Source organism: Podarcis bocagei (genome assembly GCF_964188305.1).
Source record: "Podarcis bocagei genome assembly, chromosome: 6".
Taxonomy (NCBI): domain Eukaryota; kingdom Metazoa; phylum Chordata; class Lepidosauria; order Squamata; family Lacertidae; genus Podarcis; species Podarcis bocagei.
Window position 1 is genome coordinate 52,826,119 of NC_138130.1, and position 24,706 is coordinate 52,850,824.

The window sequence follows — 24,706 nt, forward strand, 5'->3', positions numbered from 1 at the left end:
AGCTGATGAAAACAAACCCTGCTTGTCACAGCACTCTCAGAATAATGCTGGGTCAAGCCCCAACCCTACGTTATGCACCTAATTCTTTGGGGGAAGGGTGACCCCATCCTACAGAGGGCTAAGGTGTACTGAAGTCACTTGCTACATGTCCACACCAGGGAGCAGAGATTGCATGGAAATGTCTTCTCCTGGTGGAATTGCCCCATCAATTTCCTTGCCCCATCTCTGCCCCTGGAAATCCAGAAGGGAAGGAAGGTTTCTCAAATGTAGGCACACTTGGGATTCAATGCAACTTGAATAAGGACACCATACTCAAGATGGATTAAAGCTGGCTTGGGGAAAGCCACACAAAAATGCAGGATCTCACTAGAAGCTGCAGGATAGCTCTGGATCAGGATAACATTATGTGTACATGGATTCAAAAATGAGCACTGGGAGCACACTGGAGCCAGAGGAAATGGTAATGTGTATGAAGTCTAAGACTGCAAGCCTAATTAGCCTTGCCAGGAAGAAAGTTCCACTGAAGGCAGCAGGACATACTCCTGACCAAGCTGATGGTCTGTTACCAAAAAAATATACTAATGTTTGGACACTAAGGCTGTGGTCCTGTGCACACTTACTTGGAAGTAAGCCCCCTGACAAGTAAGCAGGGCACTGCAAGTAACCAGAGCATACTTTTGAGTAAATATGCATTGAATTAAATGACACAGCTGCAATACTAGATGACCGTATACAAGTACAGGAGAAGCACATACATACCTAAGGTGACCATTCTGCAGTGTCAAGAAAGAAGAAATGAAAAATAGTGTGCAGAAAAGATTCCTAATTTGCATAAAATGTGCATATTTTAATCTATATGTATTTATCATCATCTTTATTATTTACTGAATTTATATACCGATCTATACCCGCAGGTCTCAGGGCGGTTCACAGGATAAAGATGCAAGCAGCAGACTTAGAAATCATAGGTAATGTCCAGTCATTCATGGAATAGATCTATTGAAATCAATGGGCAAGTCATTTAAGTTCATCATTTTCAGATGTTCAGATGTTCAACAACGGGCCCAGGACAGAGCCCTGTTGCACCCCACTTGTTACTCGGATGATGAGGAGCCATTAGTAAGTATTCATAGAATCACAGAATCATAGAATCATAGAATCATAGAATCATAGAATCATAGAATCATAGAATCATAGAATCATAGAGTTGTAAGAGACCACAAGGGCCATTGAGTCCAACCCCCTGCCAAGCAGGGGGTTCAGTCAGTCCAGGGGCAGAGGAAGGGGGTTGCAGTGGGTGCAGGCCGCCCCGGGTGTCATCACTGAGGGGGGTGACAAAATGCCGGGCAGCACTCACTCTTGGGAGAGACGCGGTGGCTTGGGCGTGCACAGGCTCTGCACTGTCCAAACGGTCCGTCCGCTGCCTCCCCCCCCCCTTAGCTGTAGGGCGGCTGAATGGGAGGAGGCAGCCAGACTCCAAAGGCCCCGCGGTGCGCCCCGCCCCAGGCACCCGAGCGGCTTCCTCCACCACTGAGTCAGCCAACCAGCTACAAATCTACTTAACAGTCACCTCCTCCAGCCCACATTTTACTAGCACCAGGGACTTTGTCAAAAGCCTTACTTATGATATACTACATCCACAGCATTCCCCTGATCCATCAAGCTTGTAAGGAGAGAGAGAGAGAGAGAGAGAGAGAGAGAGAGAGAGAGAGAGAGAGAGAGAGAGAGATTTGTATGGCATGACTTGTTCTTGAGAAACCCATGCTGCGTCTTAGTAATCACAGCATCCTTTTCTAAGTGCTCACAGGCCAACCATTTACTTATCTGTTCTAGGACTTTTCCTGGGACCTGCATCAAGCTGAGCAGTTGGTAGTTACCTGGGTCTTTGTTTTGAGAGCTTTTCCTGCAGCTAATTACCAAGCTGAATGGGCAACTCACATCCTCATTTAAAACCTGCTTGCCTTTTTTAACCAAGTGATCAACTGCAATGAAAACTTTCAAGACACCTCATGCTTACATTCCTCGTGCCCGCACATATGGCTGGTCTTGGATTGTAGCCTCAGTGTCTAAATATTATTCTGATTTCTTGTCTTGAATCTGAGGCCGATCCTAAATATGTCAACTTCAAGGGAATTTATAAGCAGCCTAATTGTGTGCAAGATTTCAGCCAAGAGCAGAAAAGCCTTTTCGGTTCTGTCCACAACATCTGAAGTCTTGCTTTTCATTTAGAAATGCTTGAATTCAAATATGCTTCATGCTCATCTATTAAAAGTTGAGTTTAAAAGGCTCTGAATGTTTGTTGGCTCTTCCTAGGAGTGGATTCCAAATAACAGAAAAAAGAAGAAAATTTAAACAATGTTTACACCTCGATGCCCCCCCCTTTTTAATGCAAACATAGAGCAGGAAAGCCCCATTACAATTCTCCCCTCTGAGACAAATAATCCAAACCCAACTCCGCAAGATTTGTAACACTATGATCTGCCAGATTTGTAGTGTAGTTTAGAAGCACATTTTATAAAAGTGTGAACTGGTGTTTCATGAAACCCCAGGGATGTTTCATTTTTATATATGTGTGGAGTAATACTGGACGAGCCTTTTGAGCTGGCAGTCTGCTGTTGAAAGGCCTTTTCTAACTCTCATAATAGTGCCTTTATATGAGTATATTTGCAAAAATATGTTTAAAAACTACACTGTGTAAAAAAGAAAAATCAAAGAGCTATAGTTTTAATCTCTTTTTTAAAAATCTAATAATGAAATTTGAAATCCTTCTTTTTAAAAAATGATTTCTGAACATGAGAGGTAGCATATATATTTTTAAGGACAATGGGGTAGATTTAGCCATAGCTGCAATGTTCAAACAGAGGCACCTAGCCTGTCCCCATCAGCAGAAGCCCTTTGCAAGGACTTCTACTTGCTCCGCCTGTGCGCCACCTGTGCCCTCTGAAATTGACTGGGGGGGGGGTCAGGAGAACCCCCGGAACGGCATACAGTGGTACCTCGGGTTAAGAACTTAATTTGTTCTGGAGGTCCGTTCTTAACCTGAAACTGTTCTTAACCTGAAGCACCACTTTAGCTAATGGGGCCTCCCGCTGCTGCTGCACCACCACCACTGCCCAATTTCTGTTCTCATCCTGACGCAAAGTAACCCGAGGTACTATTTCTGGGTTAGCGGAGTCTGTAACCTGAAGCGTCTGTAACCTGAGGTACCACCGTACTGGGCAAGGAGAGGGAATAATCACTCCACTTGGCACTTGGCAAGCTGCAACGCTTACCCAGATGGAACATTCAGAAGAGAAAGACACTGAATTCCAGAGAAGATCTGAAATTTTTCAATAGTTCAGAAGCAGCTAAAAAAATAAAATAAATAAAAGAAATTGTGTGAATTAATATATATTTTGGCAACAAACTGTGGACTCCTAACCTATAAAATGGTTGTGAAAATCCTATAATGGGGGTGGTAGCTTATTAGAGAAAGTAATAAACTAGTAGGAAGTCTGGGTGAATGGATCATTTGTCTGCTCCACCCAGCTCTGTAGTGTCAACAGCGGCTGGCAGCAGCTCTCCAGAGCTTCAGAGAATGGAAACTCCCAGCCCTACCAGGACATGCCAAGGATTGAACCGGGAACCTTCTGCATGCAAAGCAGATGCTCTAGCCCTGAGCTATGGCCCTTCTCCTTCTTTCCCAACAAAGATGGCCACAAGAAGGAGTTCCAGAGCACCTTTCTGTAGGAGAGCTAAGTCCATGTCCATAAAAAGGCACTTCAAAACACTTTTTTTTTTCTTTGGGTTTGCCTTATTTGTTACTAGCTCTGTCCTGCATATGCCCAGAAGATAAGATAGAATTAATAAGATTTGTTAAAAATGACTTAGCCATGGGCAGCGATATTATTACAGGAAGTGGTATATTTCCTGTGGTGGCTCCATCTCCCATGCCCCTGCCTTTTGAAGAGGAAATGACTGAAAATAATTTAAGGTATATCATAAGGAACTCATTAATAGATTCATCTACATTGCTATGATAATATTTCCCTCATCATATGGCTCACATTCACATCCCACCACCAACACCACCTTTCACTAATAGGGTATGTAAGTTTTAGGCTCATATGTTTATGTATTTTATAAACCAACCAATTAGCCTTTATTTTTTAAGGGGGGCCCCTGCCTTTTATCACCTACTGGTTAAGTTTTCTCCTCTTTTCCAGAGGGAAGAAGGGGATGGAAATTGGTCTAGAGCAAAGGGGAAGGTGATCAGAAACTAGGTCTGTGAAAAGTTGGGGGAAAGACCCAACCCGTGATACAGGGACCAGTTCAGAGGAGGATTCTTCAAATTCTTGGGTAGTGACCAAGACACCAACAGAGAAGATGTCGGACAATCCCACCCCAATCCAACTGAAATAACGCATGTGTGAGATGGCAGATCTTACAGGCTAAACCAGGCATAGGCAAACTCGTCCTCCAGATGTTTTGGGACTACTAGTGGTCAGGGATGATGGGAGTTGTAGTCCCAAAACATCTGGAGGGCCGAGTTTGCCTATGCCTGGGCTAAACCCATGGTCCCTGAGGGACAAGCCGTACCTTTTGCATGTTCAGCACAGGTGAGAAGGGATGCATATACATACTGATGTAAACAGGCATAGTTCCTCCATGCAAGTGGGATCCCACATAGGTTTCCCTCTCATGTCAAGGAGCACTAAATGTGCATGTTCTGGAGGAAGGGAGAGTAAGAAGGGCTTCAGCTGCAGCAGTGGCCTCATCCACAAGGCTTGGGTGTTTGCGTAGAGCAGAGGTGCACAACCTGCGGCCCTCCAGATGTTGTTGGACTACACCTCCCATCATCCCTTATCACTGGCTATGCTGGCTGGTGCTGATGGGAGTTGTAGTCCAGAAACACCTAGACAGCCGCAGGTTGTGCACCCCTGGCGTTGAGCTTTATTTCATAGACTTCTAGAGTTGGAAGGGACCATGAGGCCATCTGATCCAAACCCCTGCAATGCAGGAATCTTGTCCAATGGGGATCTTGAACCCATCACCCTGAGATTAAGTGTTTCATGCTTTACCGACTGAGCTGAAGAACCTGGGAGACTGAGTTCTTAATCCCTCTCCACTTCAAATGGAGCTGAATGGCATTCTAACAGAATTAAATTTAGGAAACTGATTTAGTTTTAACTAAAAGCTAAAGAACCATTACATGAACTGGACCAAGTACTGAGATAAGTACTCCAGTGGCCCTTCTCCGGGTACCCTGCTGTTATGTACTGAGTTGAATAGGATCCAAAATGCAGCAGTATGATTGGTCCGCAGGAGCCACCCAATCCAGCTCCAGGTGGAAGTGAATCCGCAACCTGATTGGCCTACAGGAGAATCCCAGAATTAGCCAATCATGTGCGGCCCATTGTGTAAATAGTGTATATAGACAAACTGAAATTGCAGAGTTATGACAAACTTAAAGAGAAGGTGCGAGACTGGTTACATTACTTTCAAATAAGAGAGGTTTATAACTTGGATAAAAAAATTGGTTTCCAGGTGGAAAAATCAAAGTTAGAAACAGAATTGTTAGAACCCAATGCTAAGATACTTTCAAGAATGTATAATCTGCTGTTGAAATGGAATACTGAGGAAGAAACGGTAAAATCTGCAATGATAAAATGGGCACAAGATATAGGATATAATATTATGTTTGCTGACTGGGAGAGGTTGTGGACCACCGGGATTAAATTCACGGCATGTAATGCCCTAAGAAAGAATATTATGAAAATGATGTACAGGTGGTACATGACTCCAGTCAAGCTTGCAAAAATATATCACTTGCCTGATAACAAATGTTGGAAATGTAAAGAAATTGAAGGTACGGTACATTTTTTCACCTTTGGTGGACGTGCCCAAGGATCAAGGCTTTCTGGGAAATGATATATAATGAACTGAAAAAGGTATTTAAATATACTTTCCCGAAGAAACCAGAGGCCTTTCTCCTGGGCATAGTTGGCCAATCGGTGTTAAAGAAGGATAGAACTTTTTTTATGTATGCTACAGCAGCAGCAAGAATTCTCATCACAAAGCATTGGAAGACACAAGACCTACCCACCTTGGAAGAATGGCAGATGCAACTAATAGACTATATGTGGATGGCGGAGATGACTGGCAGAATCCGAGACCAGGGAGAAGAGTTGGTGGAAGAAGATTGGAGGAAATTTAAAACTTATTTGCAGAAATATTGTAAAATTTTTGAATGCTGATGACATTGAAATGAATTGAAGGGGTTCTAGCAACAAGGTAAAATGTAAGATGGGATTAATAATAGATAAACTAATAGGACATGAATTTGCTGAACCAATTTTTAAAAGGGATACAAAAATGGGAGACGTGAGGAAGTCAGGAAAATAAGTTAACTAAAGATGAGAAATTAAGAAAGAGGGAATTTTTGTTTTCTTTTATATGTGTTTTTTTTTCTTTTTCTTTCTTTGTGTTTAATGTTTTTATTTTTGTATTTTGTAATTTTGTATCTTTTTCATTTTTGTATTTTTCTAAACTTTTCTATTGATAAAACCTAATAAAATATTATTTAAAAAATAGTGTATATAAAGCAGATATTTTGGGGGAACTTTCATTCCTCACTACTATGAGCTGAATAAAGAAATCCACACTTGACTCCGAGTCTATGTCACCTGCCATCTGAGGTAAGGACCAGAGAGAGGACCTCTGTTGCTCTATTAGCTCTGGGCAAATGCTTTTTTTTATTTTCTCAGGACTCATTTTCATTTTTTACAACTTTTGCTTTCGTTGGTGCTGACAATAAGCACACGTGTTTAGAAAGCTGGTTTTGTTCCTTTAGTTAAATTTGTCTGCTCTATCTTTCATTGGAAGCCACCCTGAGAGTGCTAATTGAATGTTAGATGTACTGTTAAAATGTATACATGTACAGTATGTAGTGTATGTATGAGTGAATAGAACACTGATCCTCAGATCCACTGGCTCAGAGGTGGGGAACCTCAGGCCTGGGGGCCAAACGCCACTCTCTAAGGCTCTCTGTCTGGCCCCCAGGACACTCCCTAGTCACACCTGCTCCCTAAGCCATGCCTCTCACCAATGCATTTCCATGACTTTCCGGAGTGTTTTAGCCTGGCTAGACTATATCCTTGATAGGGATGGGTGAATCTGTCACTTCCAGTTCCTTCCAGTTCCTCATTTCTGCAGTCTTAAGTTCACCTCCCTGCATTTCCACCAATGTGCTGTATTATTGCTGTCCGGAGGGGCGTTCTTGAACTATAGCAGTATGAAATATGTTCAGGATTTCAGTAGGAAGCTGCAGACATGCACCAAATGGAAATGAAGCTGTATGAGAGCAAAACTTTGCAGGCGTAAACAGTTTTGAAGTTAGGATTCCATATAACTGCCCTGATGTCATCACAAACACAAATAGTCACAAATGCACAATAAAAATAGTGTCCAGAGGGGCCTTCAATCAACCCTAAGCCCCCCTCCCAGTCTCTTCAATTTGGGAATTTTATAACTAGTAACCTTAATTTTGTATGTTTCACTGCAGGGCAAATAGCAAGGGAGGGTTGTTTTACATCACAAAAGCATCACAGGGAAAGGGTTAAATATTGCCAGCACTTCTCCCCAATCTGATCCCTGCCACTACACAGCTATCATCACCACTACCACCATTGAGAGCAACAGCAAACCAAAATCCAAGGGAGACCTGGTCATACATCTCCCACTACTCTACTAAAATGGTCTCGTTTAGTGAGAAAGTCAGTGTCTGATGACAAACAAGGGTTATTTTAGTTGCAAGTGTATGCTATTATTCGCATCTCTCTTTGCTCTAGTCTTATGGATATTTTTTACATTCCCTGTCTTATGTGAATTGGAATAGGTTTGGAGTTTTTATTTGACTCATTTTATTTTCATTTCTAATAAGCCATTTTCAGAGTGACTATCTGCTATATTTAGAAATTATTTTTAGTAGTAGTAGTAATAGTAGTAGTTTTAGAACTTTTTTTTTAATGCAATTTACTTTACTAACATATTGGGAGACGTGCATTTTAAAACACAAGACGGTGGGGGAGGGAGGAGAGAAAGGACTTTGGTTGTAAAATGTCAGTTTCTGAAATGTTCCAGTTATGTGCAAACTGCCTGTGTAGCTGCAGTTCACAATTGCCATCTGAACATCTATTTTTCCAAGCATTTAAGAGGAGTGATGTGTACATTTTTCATGTGTAATTAGGCAGTGTAACGTGATCCCTTTCTGCAGTCAAGCTGCCATGTGCTGTAGCCTCACTGAATAGCTTCCAGATTTCAACCCAATCTCTTCTGTCTAGACTCTACGTTGCTGGTTCTCCCCCCTCTGCCTGCCCCCTCCCTGCCTTCTGAGCCTAAAACAGGCTCCAATACAAAATGCCAAAACCAGAAGTTTTTTTTTGTCCGTCTTTCTCATAAAGATTTGGGACAGATCTCCCAGGCCCAGACAAGGGCTGGATCCCAGACTTCTTAAGACACGTGTCATCTGAAACTGACATTAAAGACTCTGCAAGCTTTTCAGCAGGTCATGCACACACAAACAATGGCTTTAAAAATATGGTTTTCATTAAAAAGTGAGTATTTTTAGAGAGGTGTGGTTCAGTTCAGATGAAAAAGGAGGGGGCATGAACCGAGAGGGGGGGAGAGACTGGGGGGGAGAGAGAGAGAGAGAGAGAGAGAGAGAGAGAGAGAGAGAGAGAGAGAGAGAGAGAAACATTATTTACACTGCTGTAGAATTTATAAGGCTGCTTTAGGGACTGAAGGAAAATGAAACAATAGATGCTGTTCAAAAACCAGGTGCATCTCATGCAGAAAGTGTTTATAATCAGGGCTGATTTGAACAAGAAAGAAGTCTCTATGGAAAACCTTTCAACTTTATTATACTTCCAAACATACACAGTATGTACTTTAACAGTAAATCTTATCTCTGGGGAGGGAAAAAAAGATTTAAAAATGATTTCACAGATCACTGGGGGCAGTTTTTGACACTGCAGCAACAGTTTGCTGCTGACTTACAGGCTTTATTTCTTACAGCATCTTTTATTTCAGCCATGTCATTTATTTCCTCTAACGAAGAGATGCATGTATGCTGCATGAGCAAAAGTTTTATTTATTTGAAATTGGATACTCCGCATTGTCGCTTTAGGCTCAAGGTGTCTTGCAAACATTAAAAACTATCAAATACAATGTAACTCAATGAAATTCAGTTATTTCTCGGAACTGTATTTTCCCCCCATGTTTATCCCAAAATCTTGTTACAGTTTGAAATGTCGCAATGACCATGCCTCCCAAAACCACAGTCATATGTTGTTGCTTGTTTGTTTTCATTTTGGAAAACCAAACTGTGCAACCTTCTCTGTTTTCATTTTGCCACTCATGAGAAGGGGTGGGGCACAACTTTTTATTTCCATTCACTATAATGTTGCAGTGGTCTGCATCCTATATGTTCATTTCAACTGCAAAATTAGTCAGTTTCCAGGCTCTATACCTGGCCATAGTTGTTGCCCTTGGACTGTACATTGCTGAGGTGCGAAACCTTTTGCCATGTTTACTTGGAGCTAAGTTGCACACATACAGGTAGTCTAAATATTGCCTTTACATTAAAGTTCCCCATCATCAACTTTCCACATGCTCTAGACTACTCACAGCTCTACAGGTGTGGAGGCAGAACAATGTAGCCATAAGTTGTACAACTCAACTCTCGAATGCTCCCCTTAGGGAAGCTAACCTGGTACCTTTTCAGCATCAGCTTAAGTCTTTTCTGTTCTCCCAAGCATTTTAAGACCTGGTTTTAGATCACTGTGGTCCAGTTGGCAGTTCTGATGTATTTGATGGTTGTTTTAGTCTGCTGTGTTTTTTGTTTTGTTTTGTTTTGTTTTGTTTTATACAGTGTTTGCTTTATTGTGCTGGCTAGCTGGCTATATGTTGGGTTTCTATGCCCTGAGACCTGCGGGTATAGATCAGTATATAAATTCAGTAAATAATAAAAATGATGATAAATACATATAGATTAACATATGCACATTTTGTACAAATTAGGAATCTTTTCTGTACTTTATTTTTCGTTTCCTCTTTCTTGACACTGCAGAAGTGGACATCTTAGGTATGTGCTTCTCCTGTGCTTGTATGTTCTTCTCTTTTATGTGTGTGACACCTAGAGAAATTATTTCATGAGACATTTTAGATATTATAGACAAACAAATGTATGCTCAGTTCAAATCCCCTCCTCTGTCATGACTGGAGGAGTGTGGAGAGGGTTGATGTCTGAGTCCAGTGGTTGCAATGGGTGTGGTTTCAGCCAGGTTCTTTACATATTTTTCAACCAGCAAAGTGGGTGGAACCAGCCCTTGAGGAAGCATTCCAGCACAAATTCTAACTCAGCCACTCCCCCCGCCAATCACACTCCATCTTTGCCCATTGCACACCTCATGCTAACATTTTATGACCACATAGGTCTATGGTGACTTGAAGTTACTTCAGCATGACATTGTGCTGTGCCATGATAATGCTCAATTGCATCAAAGGATTTTGTTGTGATCCTATTCTGCTTTGCTGACAGGAGTGGAAAGGGTCACACAACTGGTTGCTTTCAGTTCAAACTGGCTTATTCACAGGTATTTACATTTCAGCTGTTGCAGTGTTCTTATTTCTCATGTTAGTCCCTTTCTTCTCTTCACAGCCCTTAAATTCTTTTCTTTGAAATTAAGCGTCTCAGGTATGCAGACATATCCATCTGGTCTGTGTTATTTCTTACTGTTTTCTACCCAAGCCTTTGGTTTTATCATCATTTATTTCCAGGTTAATTCTTCTGTTCTGGGAGAAATATTGAGAAACTTCCCGTCTTCTGCTTCCAAACAGATTTCCGCCCCTTCCCCGGTGAAATGAAGATTATTCTTCTAATCTGCCACATTTTCCATCCAAAGCATTCTTCATCTTGAAGGATAGCATGATCCACATTGCCTCTGCTCATATGAGCCTCTTCTCATGCTTCTGAGAGCCTTCTTGCTCTATCTCTGACGAGCAGCTCAGCTAGTGGGAAAGAAAGAACTGGCCTTTCCCATCACGACATCCAGGTTATAGGAATACTCTCCTGAATGGGGTTTGGCTGGGCCCCATTTTTAAAGGAGCATGGAAAACAGCTACAATTCTTCTGATACAGTAACTTTCCACTGCAGGGAGTTTTTCATTGGGGAGGGTAAAACATTATATGCATCTTTTTTTATACGAAATGGCATAGCCCCTCTATCTTGCTATGCAATTTATTTCCTTATTGCATGTATTGTTATACTGTAATTTTTGCAACAATATTAGGATAGAAATAATTTAATGACCCTTGTTAGAGAAAGTACCTATCACGGGTTAGATCCAGACTAGGTAGACCTATCAAAACCTACTTAAGTTAATCATTTGCTCTCCAGATGTTTTGGACTACAAATTGTATCAGCCCTTGCCAGGATATGGTGTTGATGAGAGTTGTAGTCCAAAATACCTGGACACCAAGTAGCAAAGACTGGCCTAATCAACAACATTCCTGCAATTACAAAAAAAAGGTCTTTGTTTTGCTATTACATTGCAGTTAAAGTGCAAGATCAATGGACTTGTACTTGATTTAATTCTGGTACAATCTGAAACTGATGGTTAACTTGTTTTATTTACAGCTGCTTGTCTTATTTGGAGAGTGTCATATTTTTATTCTCTGTGCAAGCTGGTCATTGACTGCAACAAAGTATTCTTTCATTAACTAAAAATGTTAATTTGAAAAATAAAGTGTCAGTTCAATCCTGGGTCCAATGGCTGGATAAAATGTCCTCCTTCTCACACTGCAGTGTGAACACAGTAGGACACCAGTTTATTGAACTTATTTTGGTGGTGGTTTAATTCCTCTGCTCCTCAGAGTTTTTACCAAGCCTGGAGGCTCTGGTACCAACATACCATGAAAAGAGTTCTTTTCATGAGATCTGCATCCTTGTTTTGATCACTAAGGAATCTTATGACAATTTAGATAAATCTCAGCCAAACATCAGAATTATCAGGCTGTTCCCTGGATCAAATGTCTCATACTTTTGAGGCTTTTCTACCATAAGTTTGAGACTGATCCAGACCGCTAGTGGATTCAGAAAGAATATATCTATTCACACCCACTGAGGTTCTTTTTTACTTGAAAAAAGTCCCACTGAAATCAGTGGGATTCACTCCCAGATAAGCGTGTATTGGATTACAACCTAGCAGCACAATATTATTCAGGTCTACTCAGGAACAACTCCCACTGAGTTCACTGGGACTTACTCCCAGGTAAGTGTGTACAGAAGTGCAGCATAAGAGCTCCTCCCAGAGAGAAAAAAACATGTTATTCCGTTCCTGTCAAAGCAGCTTGGAGAAACCGCTCAAATGTCCAACTCATGTCAAAAAGGTTGTGATCAGAGAAAGGGATGTGTCAATCTACTCCTCTCTGCTTTGGTTTAAAATGTCATTTTTAAAACTAGGGAATCTTTTTAATGAATGCTATCCAAATGTGTGATAGGTGACATTAGCATGACTGTCAGCTTTTCATACAATTGCTGGATTCTAGTTATTTTCATAGAGGAAATGTTCATTTCTTTGATTTTAATGGTGAAGGCAACTGCTGGAATGATTATCTTAAACGTAGAAAACAGACTCCCCCCTCTCCCCTCACAAAAGTATGTTTGTCTTTTCAAATCATGATATGAGAGTTGATGCTTTGTTTTCTTGGTAGTGCAATCTTTACAACTGATAGTTAATGCTTCAGGATTGTATTAAAGATACAAGGATTTATATTAAAGATAGCTGATACCTTAGGCTTGTATTAAATATGCCCTTTCAAAACCATTATTTTTTCATAACCAGTATACAGATTTGTTTGAATTCTTCCTAAAGCAATAAATATGAGAATGACAAGCGAAACTGCATAGATACTCCTCTGAGTTTGGCAACTTTCTCTTTAGCCTTGAAGAGCCATCTTGCTACATCTTAAACAAAGAGAGGTAAAGCTGAAAGAGCAGTGAAATTTAGGTGAAGTATTTTCACCTAAAATATCACTGTCCACTGTGGGAGGGGGCAACCCTGCTTTCTTTTATATGGCAAACTTTTTAAGAATATTAGAAAAATGCTCCCACATTTCTCATTAATCTTTCTGCAATGCTAAAACAAGCACCATTATCCTAAACCGGCTATTTTTTTCTGGCCTGTGGGCTTTAATAGGTACCCTGAACTTTCCCACTCAGAAGAGTTTCCTTATTCTTTCCAATAGCAGCTGGCAGATTTGCACAATTTCCTTTGCAGTGTGTTAGAAGATTTCCTTTGCAGTGTGTTAGCAGATAGGGCTAATTGCACAATATACTGAAATTTCAGGCTGGCCCAAGGAAACAATTTAACAAATGGTTAATTTGTACTAATCACCTTGATTTTATTTAGTTTTTGTACTGAGAATCTTTCCTGATCTGGTACATGACCCCAGTCAAGCTAGCAAAAGTCTACCATTTGCCTGATAATAAGTGTTGGAAGTGTAAAGAAACTGAAGGTACTTTCTACCACCTTTGGTGGACGTGCCCGAAGATTAAGGTTTTCTGGGAAATGATATATAATGAAATGAAAAAGGTACTTAAATGTACTTTCCCTAAGAAACCAGAGGCCTTTCTCTTGGGCATTGTCGGCCAATTGGTGTCAAAGAAAGACAGAACTTTTTTTATGTATGCTACTACAGCAGCAAGAATTCTCATCGCAAAGCATTGGAAGACTCAAGATCTACCCACTCTGGAAGAATGGCAGATGAAGGTGATAGACTATATGGGACTGGCAGAAATGACCGGCAGAATCCGTGATCAGGGGAAAGAGACGGCGGATGAAGATTGGAAAAAATTTAAAATTTATCTTAAGAAATATTATAAAATTGATGAATGTTAAAATGTTGAAGTTTTAGAAAAAAGGGGATTACAGCGGCAAAGATTAAGTTAAAGAAAAGAATAAATAAGGGACAAATTTGGTAAAAATAAGTGTTAGGATTTGCTGAAATAATTTTGGAAATTGGGATGTAGAAAGGGGAGGTTTGGGGGAGTCGGAGAAGTGAGGTTTATGAAAAAAAGGACACGAAACTATACATGTTTGTTCGTTTCTTTATTTGTTTGTATTGTCTATAATTTTTTTTTGTAAAACCAATAAAAAAATATTTTTTTAAAAAAGAGAATCTTTCCTGATCAGGACTGGATATAAATGCATAACAACAAACAAACATGAATCCAGTTAAAATATAATTTCAGGAACAGTTCTTTTAATATATAAATATGGCATCAGCATATGTGGACATTTGCAATTTCAGCGTGTCAATGTGAAAGGCCAAAATTCAGCATCTCTCGCCTCTTGCTTTCCATTCCACTCAATTCACTCTTAAGGACCACCTGCTTTCAGAATTCCCTGATAACATCGAGGAACACTGGACCAAACCAAAAACATCCATTATTGCAGCCTGTGAACAAACTATTGGATACCAAACCAAGAAACACCACGACTGGTTTGATGAGAATGACAGTGAGATTGAACGCATGATTGACAAGAAAAGGAAGGCCTTTCAGATCTAGCAAATAGATAAAAACTGTGCCACTAAGATGCCACCTATGCCAACGCTAAGGCTGAGGTTCAAAGAAGAACCAGAGAACTAAAAAACACCTCGTAGATAAAAAAAGCTTAAGAGATCCAGCACTTAGCTGACACTCATGACGCACAGAGTTTCTTTAAAGCCACAAAGACCGTCTATGGACCAATAAATCATGGCATATGCCCCCTACGCTCAGCAGACGGTATCACACTTCTAAAAGATAAAGAAGTTATTGCACTGCTCTGGAAAGAACATTACCAACATCTCCTTAACAGCAACTCCCCCATAGCTGATGAGGTCCTCTCACAAATTCCGCAAAAACAAGTTAGAGATGAGCTTGCAGTATCTCCAAATCTGGGAGAGTTGTGTACAGCTATTAACCAAATAAAAAACAACAAAGCCAGTGGACCTGATGGGATACCTGCTGAAATCTTCAAAGTGGGCGGAACTGTACTTACACAACAACTTCACAAGCTCATTGAAAAAATCTGGGAAAGAGAAGAGATCCCAGCAGACTTTAGGGATGCCAAAATTATCTCTTTAAAAAAGGTGACAGAACTGATTGTGGAAACTATCGAGGCATCTGTCTATTAGCTGCGGCCGGCAAAATTCTTGCAAGGATCTTAGCAAACCATCTCTTAACAATATCCGAGGTGACCCTTCCTGAATCCCAAAATGGTTTTCTAAGGGGACAGTGGGCATGATTTTCACCATTCGACAGCTTCAAGAAAAATGCAGAGAACAAAACCATCCCCTGTATATGGCATTTATTGACCTGACTAAGGCTTTCGACACTGTAAATTGTAACGCCCTGTGGACTGTCCTTCTGAAAATTGGCTGCCCAGATAAATATGTAAACATTCGGCTCCTCCATGCTAATATGACAGCAACAATCGCAGATAACAATGGCTCTCAAAGTGAACCATTCTCAGTGGGATCAGGTGTTAAACAGGATGGTGTTATTGCCCCAACTCTATTCATTATTTTCATTGCCATGATCTTTCCCATGACTTTGTCGAAGGGAAACTCCCCACCAGAGTAGAAATCATATATCGAACAGATGGAAAGCTCTTCAATCTGAGGAGGCTGAAAGCAAAGAGACGTAACTTCCACCATAGAGCTTCAGTATGCTGATGACAACGTAGTGTGTGCACACTCAGAGGATGACCTCCAAACCATCCTAAATATCTTTGCAGTAGCTTACAAAAAGCTTGGCCTATCACTCAACATCCAAAAAATCAAAGTGCTGCACCAACAAGTACAAAATAACCCCTCTGCAGTGCCACAAATCCAACTCAGTGGTGTAACGTTGGAAAATGTCAATCACTTCTCCTACCTAGGCAAAATAAAAAAATTCCTTCCAGTAGCACCTTAAAGACCAACTAAGTTAGTTCTTGGTATGAGCTTTCGTGTGCATGCACACTTCTTCAGATACCACACGAAAGCTCATACCAAGAACTAACTTAGTTGGTCTTTAAGGTGCTACTGGAAGGAATTTTTTTATTTTGACTATGGCAGACCAACACGGCTACCTATCTACTACCTACCTAGGCAGTTATCTTTCCACAAGGGCCAACACTGATGCCAAAATCCAGCATCGCCTGAGCTCTGCGAGTGCAGCTTTCTCCCGATTGAAGTGCAGAGTGTTTGAGGACTGGGACATTCGCAGGGAAACCAAAATACTTGTTTACAAAGCTATGGTACTACCAATCTTACTGTATGCCTGTGAAACATGGACCACTTATAAATGCCATCTCCAACTCCTCGAAAGATTCCATCAACGGTGTCTCCGAAAAAATTTACACATCACTTGGGAAGACAGGCAAACTAATATCAGTGTACTGGAAGAAGTAAAGATCACCAGTGTTGAAGCAATGATTCTTCAACATCAACTTTGTTGGACTGGTCATGTTGTACGGATGCCTGATCATTGTCTTCCAAAGCAACTACTCTATTCCAAACTTAAAAATGGAAAGCATAATGCTGGTGGTCAACAAAAGAGGTTTAAAGACTGTCTCAAGGCAAATTTTAAAAAATATAGTATAAACACTGACAACTGGGAAACACTGGCCTGTGAGCGCTCCAGTTGGAGAACAGCCTTTACCAAAGGTGTCATGGGCTTTGAAGACACTTGAAATCAGGATGCAAGGGAGAAACGTGCTAAGAGGAAGGCACGCTTGGCAATTCCACACCATGATCAACTCCCGCCCGGAAACCAATGTCCCCACTGTGGAAGGACGTGTGGATCCAGAATTGGCCTCCATAGTCACTTATGGATACATTGTTAAAACTGTGTTTATGGAAGACAATCTTACTCGGCTACAAGTGATTGCCAAAGAAGAAGAAGACTCAATTCACTATGTCAAAATTGTTATGCCCTGCAATGCCCCCTAGGCTCCACACCCAGTGTGGAGGAACTGGTCATGCTGCCCTAAATCTGCCTTTGATTGCATTATGTCTTACAGGGTGATTATAAATATAAAACAAAAACTAATATGAATCCAATAATATTGACTTCCAAGTCCAGCTTACAACTGGAGCTTTAGTGGAAGCACACATAATGGTAAACTGATTTTCTTGGTTAAAATAATAAATATGTTTGTGATTCCCACCCCCCAGCAAAAAAATAAAAATTTGTTTCCTTGATTTATCCTGCGTAAATTTGTCACTAGAGCTCAGTGACAGATGTACAATGTGTTTCATATTGTCTTCTTTTTGCACACCATGCCAGTTAATAGGGGTTATGCATTATGCAATTTTATGGAACCCTTTGTGGTCACCATGTGTTACTGGGAACTACTGCGTGTGCAGAAGACTTAAACTGCAGCAGCCATACTTGCCAAATGTTTTAGACAAAATCACGATCATTTGCACTGATCATTTGCATGATCATTTGATAAAGACATTTATCGAAATCTGCGCTTCATGCCCTGCAGATGATACTTCTAGACCAAAGCCGAACAATCTGAATGGTTAGATCAGACCGATGTAAGAATGACATGTCCTGAAGGGAATTTACTTTTGTGTTTTGGTGTGATGGCCAAAACAACAAATAAAATAAATGATAGCGAACATAAGACGAGTCTGCAGGATCAGGCCAATGGCCCTTCTAGTCCAGGATCCTCTTCTCACCGGCTGGCTGACCACATGCTTGCGGGAAGCTTGCAAGATGCACATGAGTGCAAGAGCACTCTGCTCAGCTGTGATTCACTGCAACTGGTATTCAGAGGCATATTAGATTACTTTGCATTTTCCACATTCTCCGCCCCCTCCCTGCAACTTCATGGTTTGGCTCACATGCCTTAGTTGCCTGGAGTGATTTGCTCTTCAGGCATATTTATTGTGATACACCTTTTCTTAGCTTCTGGCATGCTGTTGCTTGGATTGCATTGAGTGGATGCAAACTAGGTTAGTTCTTACTGGAGATCAATGCAACTTGCAGCATGATGACAAACTTTTACCAGCGATTTAAATGGGAAGCAAGTACAATCTCCAGAGCAATCCTACTGAAGAACTAGGGAGGCACAGACCAGTGGATATTTCACCACATTCAAAATCCCACTTGCTTATGCCAGCCAGAATGGGGCAGTTTTCTTTCTTATTTTTACAGGGCCATGAGGGGGCATGAGGATTAGACCCCTTGCGGGGTTCATGGAGCTTTGGATCTAAAGAAGCCAATGTCTCCAATCCTCTGCTACCACTGGCAGGGGAACCAGAGGCAATAACTTCTCATCCACTGTGACAAAACTAGAGGCCTCCACCACAGTGGGAGTGCTGACCAATGGTAGCAGAGAAGCAATGAATGCACTGTCCTGCACCCTTCCCCCAGCCATCTACACAGGGAGATTAGGATGACACTCTATTTAACTTTAAATCCAATACAGAGAGTCGGTGTCAATTGTGTGACTTGATTTTCTGGTTTTAATTTACACATGATGTCTTCTCCCATTCCAGGTTTGTCAGCACAGTCCCGAAGTCTCCAGATGTTACCTTCAAACATTATCCAGCTCATTTTGTCATTGTTTTCTCAATATTTTCCATTTAGAATCTGGGATGAAATGTTGCCAACGTCAGCATGTCTCCAGTGGAATGTCCCAAATGTATTTTCCAATGGTAAGGATCTCTGATAGAAGGACTGAGAAAGACTTTGGAGAGCTGAAAAGGCATGGCTTACAGAGATCAGGAGTAAGACAGTTCCTACCTTTAGGCTTTCAATCTAATAGACATGGCACATGAGGGAAAATAAATGGGGTGAGGAAAGGATATAAAGTAAGCATAGGTACCAGTTTTAAAATGTAACAATTTTTTTAGCAACCAGCTGGGATGGAATTGGTTCAGGTAGCCTGATGGAATAGCTGCCACTAGGGGACAGTTGAAGGAGGATCAAAAGCAACGAGTCTCTCAAGAGAAGTGCTCAAATAGTGCTGCTTTTACTTCATCTGCAGCCTGATAGAATGGCTGCTTTTAGGTAACACTCCACAATTCCCTGATCAGTGCAAGTAGGTTTGGTTTCTTTTGGAAATGTGAACATGGGATTTATGGCATTTTTGAGATATTTTCTTTATTTACAAAGTAACGTGTAAGCAGAGTCAAACAGCAGGCACTTCTGCAAGGCACAAGAGTCTTTGCCCCACATCAGATTCCCAGAAAGGCCTGTGCTTTCAACAAAATCACATACCCCCCACCCTCACCCTTCCTTCTCCCAAACAGCTGCTGCTTCACGTACACATCAGCCCCTTCCTCTTAGCTAGAAGAGAAGCTCATTTCTGAAGGCCCTGACAGCTACTGAGATTAATATAAGGAGAGATCAGAGGATAGAAGAGAAACTCTTCTAACAATTAGCTCCCATGAAGAAACATTAACTGACCATTCTGAACAATCTAGACTAAGGAATCCATGGCCCAGAGTCATCACCTATTTAACAGTGTGCAAAAAAATAAGGTGCCATATAGCTTTGTGTTGATTACAGGACTTTAAACCAATGCCTTGCCTTGAATAGATGGTGGATCAGGCAGTTTGACTGGAAGTTAGTAGTATTCAGGACTGGATCTCATGTGCAGCTACCATTAAATTCCTATGGTAGAAGGAGACAGTGCACAAATTGCTCTCATCTGTTTTCTGGGCATCTATCCAGTTTGAAAGGATGCTTCAAGTAGTAACTGGGGCTCCAGCTACATTTTAAAAACTGATGGAGAAAGTTGTGGGAGCATGAAATTCCTTGAAGTACTTGTGTATCTTGAAGACTCAATAGTATTTGGTAGGACAATAGAAGAACATGAGATCTGTTTGATGAAAGTTCTCAATTGTTTGGGAGCAACACACCATGCTAGTCTAAATGGCCTTGGTGCAGTATAAAGACTATTTCGAGACCAGCCATCCTGCTGCATTCACAAGCAGAAAACTGTCTGGCTCAGAATGAAGCTGTGTCCAGTACATCAACAAGAACTTTTTACATTGAAATGGTCGTTGTTGGATAAGGTTCGTGATCCTCTGTATGGGGCCAGATTTACTGTGTGTAAAGATAATAATCTACTCATATGCATTTTACACACGCCAAACGCAGTTCCATGGGACATTGATCCCATGCTGTTTGGTTGACATATGGGTTTAATTTTTAGTATTGTGCTGGCAGGAACAACATAGGTATCTGAAGAAGTGTGCATGCACATGAAAGCTTATACCCAGAACAAACTTAGTCGATCTCTAATGTGCTACTGGACATTTTAAAAATTTAAAAATTTTAAAATTGGTCAGACCAACATGGCTACCACCTAAACATAGGTGTTGTCAGTGGCGTAGCGTGGGTTGTCAGCACCCGGGGCAAGGCAAGTAATTTGCGCCCCCTAATCCGTGGATTTGCGCCCCCTAACCCTAACCCCCAGATGTTGCGCCCGGTGCGGCCGCCCCCCCCTGCACCCCCACGCTACGCCACTGGGTGTTGTTACTTTATCTTAAAGATAAAGGTAAAGAACCCCTGACAGTTAAGTCCAGTCGCGAAAGACTCTGGGGTTGTGGCGCTCATCTCACTTTACTGGCCGAGGGAGCCGATGTTTGTCCGTAGACAGTTTTTCCGGGTCATGTGGTGTGCTTTCAAACTGCAAACACTTAATGAAGACATGGTGGTTTCTTGGACTGAAGAAGCCATTGAAGGAATCAAGGTACTCTGTCAATAGATGAGTGTAGCAGGAGTAGTTAATCAGCTGGCACTTCTCCAGGGCAGTTCCTCTTGTACTTCTGCCACAACATTAAAATGAATAATCTGCCTAATTTGAAGAAAGAAGATTTGCAGCATGTGCAACCAAAGGACTGTAACCCTGCTGATGCTTGGTGAACAAATCAAATCAAAAGTGTATCCCGGGCTATAAAATTTAAGCATCTTCATGGAGGACTCTTTTTAAGGAAATAGGGTAGGCTAACTTTAAAATATGATTTACATCACCACTAAGGATTTAAATGCCCAGTATCATCGTGAAGGCTGTGCATTCCACAGTGGCACGATACCTCGGCAGTATTGTCACTGTGTAATGCAAAGCCTTCATGATGATTCTAGATAGGTGAGAGCTGAGAGCAGAATGGGGACAAAAGGTGGACAAACTGCTGTTATTTATCCTATCCCCACTTAGGAAGCACACCCACACCATCTCCAAACTAAGATGACTGGCCAAAGCTCTATGCAGAAGGCAGCATTTATTTCATTTCCTGGTTTTGGGACCAAGATGACTCTAGTCGCCCTAACAGATGATCTCCGCAGACAACTGGATCAAGGCGGGTCGGGACTGCTGATTCTCTTAGATTTGTCAGCAGCCTTTGACATTGTCGATCACAATGTTTTGGACCACCGCCTCGCTAACTTGGGAATACAGGGCATAGCCCGTAAATGGCTGTGCTATCTCTGGTCGGGGACAGAGGGTGGCACTAGGGAGGGAGATGTTGTCGCGCCACTCCTTGGTGTGTGGAGTGCCGCAGGGCACAATCCTCTCCCCGATGCTTTTTAACATGTTTATGTGCCCCCTTGCCCAGATTGTCTGGAGCTTTGGGCTGGGCTGTCACCAATATGCTGATGACACTCAGCTCTATCTGCTGATGGATGGCCATATCGACTCGATCCCGGACACACTGACCAGATGTTTGGAAGCTGTGGCTGGATGGTTTCGTGGGAGCCGATTGAAACTAAATCCTTCGAAGACAGAGGTCCTCTGGCTGGGTTGGGATGGTATGGGGATGAGGGACCAACTCCCTTCTCTTGTGGGGACCCAATTAGTGCCATTGCCTTCCGTTAAGAGTTTGGGTATAATCCTTGACACCTCCCTTTCCATGGAGGCGCAGGTTACAGCAACAGCCAAGGGGACATTTTTCCACCTTCGCCGCATCAAGCAGTTGGTCCCTTACCTTTCCCGCCCCGACCTGGCCACAGTGATCCATGCAACGGTCACCTCCAGGCTTGACTACTGTAATTTGCTCTATGCGGGGCTGCCCTTGAAGCTGTCCCAGAAACTCCAGCGGCTGCAGAATGCTGCAGTGAGGCTCCTCAAGGGGTCTCTGCCATGGGAGCATAGTCACCCAGTGCTTTTCCAGCTGCACTGGCTCCCGGTGGAGTACAGGGTCAGATTTAAGGTGCTGGTTTTGACATTTGAGGGACGCGGGTGGCACTGTGGGTAAAACCACAGTGCCTAGGACTTGCCAATCGTATGGTCGGCGGTTCGAATCCCCACGGCGGGGTGAGCTCCCGTCTTTCGGTCCCAGCTCCTGCCCACCTAGCAGTTTGAAAGCACCCTTAAAAGTGCAAGTAGATAAATAGGTACCACTTTATAGCGGGAAGGTAAATGGCGTTCCATGTGCTGCGCTGGTGCAGGCTCGCCAGATGCAGCTTGTCACACTGGCCACGTGACCTGGAAGTGTCTGCGGATGGTGCCGGCTCCTGGCCTCTAGAGTGAGATGAGCGCACAACCCTAGAGTCTGTCAAGACTGGCCTGTACGGGCAGGGGTACCTTTACCTTTACCTTTGACCTTTAAAGTCCTTCACAGCCTAGGACCCTCGTACCTACGGGACCGCCTCTCCTGGTATGCCCCACGGAGGATCTTAAGGTCCATATATAGCAACACCCTAGAGGTCCGGGCCCTAAGGAAGTTAGATTAGCCTCAACAAGAGCCAGGGCCTTCTCAACACTGGCTCCGGCCTGGTGGAATGCTCTGGGATCTGATTTCTTTCCGCAGGGCCTGTAAGACAGAGTTGTTCCACCTGGCCTTTGGCTTAGAATCAGTTTGATTCCCTCCCCCTCTTTCTTTTTCCTTTCTCCTCCTGTGAAGAGGCTGCATCCTAATGTTTTAATGTTGTATTTTAATCTTTTTAAAATTGTATTTTAATCAACTTGTTTTTATTATTGGTTGTTAGCCACCCTGAGCCCGGTCTTGGCTGAGGAGGGCAGGGTATAAATAAAAATTTATTATTATTATTACGATTTCTTTCCATTTGATCATTTGCTCTCCTCTTCCTCTCCCAATGAAGGAATGATTTTGAGGCAGAAAAAAGACGTTAGCTTATAAGAAAATAGCACAATTTATTCATGCCCTTCATCTTCCTTACTCTCCTGAAGTCACTTTGAATTAGATTTCCTTTTTATAAAGGTCTTTTGATTTGTGTGTATGTGTGACTGTGCTTTTCTCATTTGAGGGAACTGCAAGGGGTGAAATTCTGACCCTGCAAGAAGTCAAGGGGATTTTAAAGTAATTGAGTATAGTGCCGTGTGTGTGTGTGTGTGTGTGTGTGTGTGCACGCGCGTGCATAAGGATTTCACCTAAAGGGTTATGATCACCCAGCATTTATTAAAAAAAGGAAGGAAGGAAGGAAGGAAAAAGGTCTCTCCAGAAGATGTTTTATATTAATTTAAGTATTTGTTACTGGATAATGTCAGGCTCTCTCTCAATGAAATGTCTTGCGTGGGCTGCCACACCTGCTAAATATAACCCCCTCTTTCTTTTGAAATTCTATAAAGAGGCCTTTAAAGGTTTACATCCTCCAATCTGGAGGTTTAATTGCTTCATTTATAGTTTTTTTTTAAAGGCCTTGTAAATTTCAGAATTTTGGATATTTCAAAGATGAAGCGGCTGTTCAATGAGGGCATGAGGACTGAAATTTGAAACAATTCACTGTGTTAAATAGAGCATTGATTCTATTATGAAGAGGGTGGGGGCAGGGTGGGAGCTCCTGTTTCTCATTCTACGAGTTCTTGGGGTGGATATTTTGTGCACTGATTTTATTGCTTACGGGCAAGTTCAATATGAATAAGTAGCATGGGCTCACCATGGTAAGTGCACACTAGGGAGGAAGTGATAGATTCTGTTTTATATAAGGTAGTTGAGAATGATTACATACACTAATATACTTTAATCTACATAAACCATAAATCTAATATAAAGCAGACACCCCAAAAACAATTTTATTAACAGAAAGCAGGGCAAAGCCTGAAAGTATATGATAATTTTCTACTTACCTTGAATCTTTGTCCAGAAAGAATAACCATAGCTGTTGATTAGATTGACATATAGAAAAAATATATAATATATGACCTTCACAAGCAGTAAGTGTGATCTTTCTCTTTCTAGGGAACAGCTGCCTCTGAGACTGCTTAACTACTCTGCATCAGCAAGGTGCCATTTGGAAGTTTCATCTATCGTATGTTGGAGTATGAGATTCATCGATTGCCGCCACAACCTTTTGGGGCCTGTGAATGCATTTGCAAACTGGAGAAACTATTATGGACATCGCACACCAGTCTAATTTCACCAGAGGAGGGGACTGTGTGGGCACCAGGAAAAGCCTCTGGGCACTATGCTGGTGACCCCCAGTCTAAACTTAAGCTGGTGACCCCTGGCCTAAACTTAAGCTGGCAAGACCTCCTACATCAGGACAGTTAAACCCATGGCAGTCAGAGGTGCTATGTCTCCCTTCCCAATACAGGCTCACTGTAACATCCAAGTAGGTCAACCAATGATTCCAGAGAGCAATGAAAACAGAGCATTTAGAAGTCCAAATGGAAAGGTCAACAATTACAGAGGGCCCCCCTAATCTGGAATAGT

General features: G+C 41.9%; 1 long non-coding RNA gene across 1 annotated transcript; it reads left to right on the forward strand.

The window, feature by feature from the left end:
* The first annotated feature begins 8,566 nt into the window (after positions 1–8,566).
* LOC308589617 lies at positions 8,567–24,569 on the forward strand. The gene is made up of 3 exons (XR_014009405.1): positions 8,567–8,594; positions 18,675–18,742; positions 24,240–24,569. It is a non-coding gene; the product is annotated as an uncharacterized lncRNA (long non-coding RNA).
* The last annotated feature ends 137 nt before the right edge of the window (positions 24,570–24,706 follow it).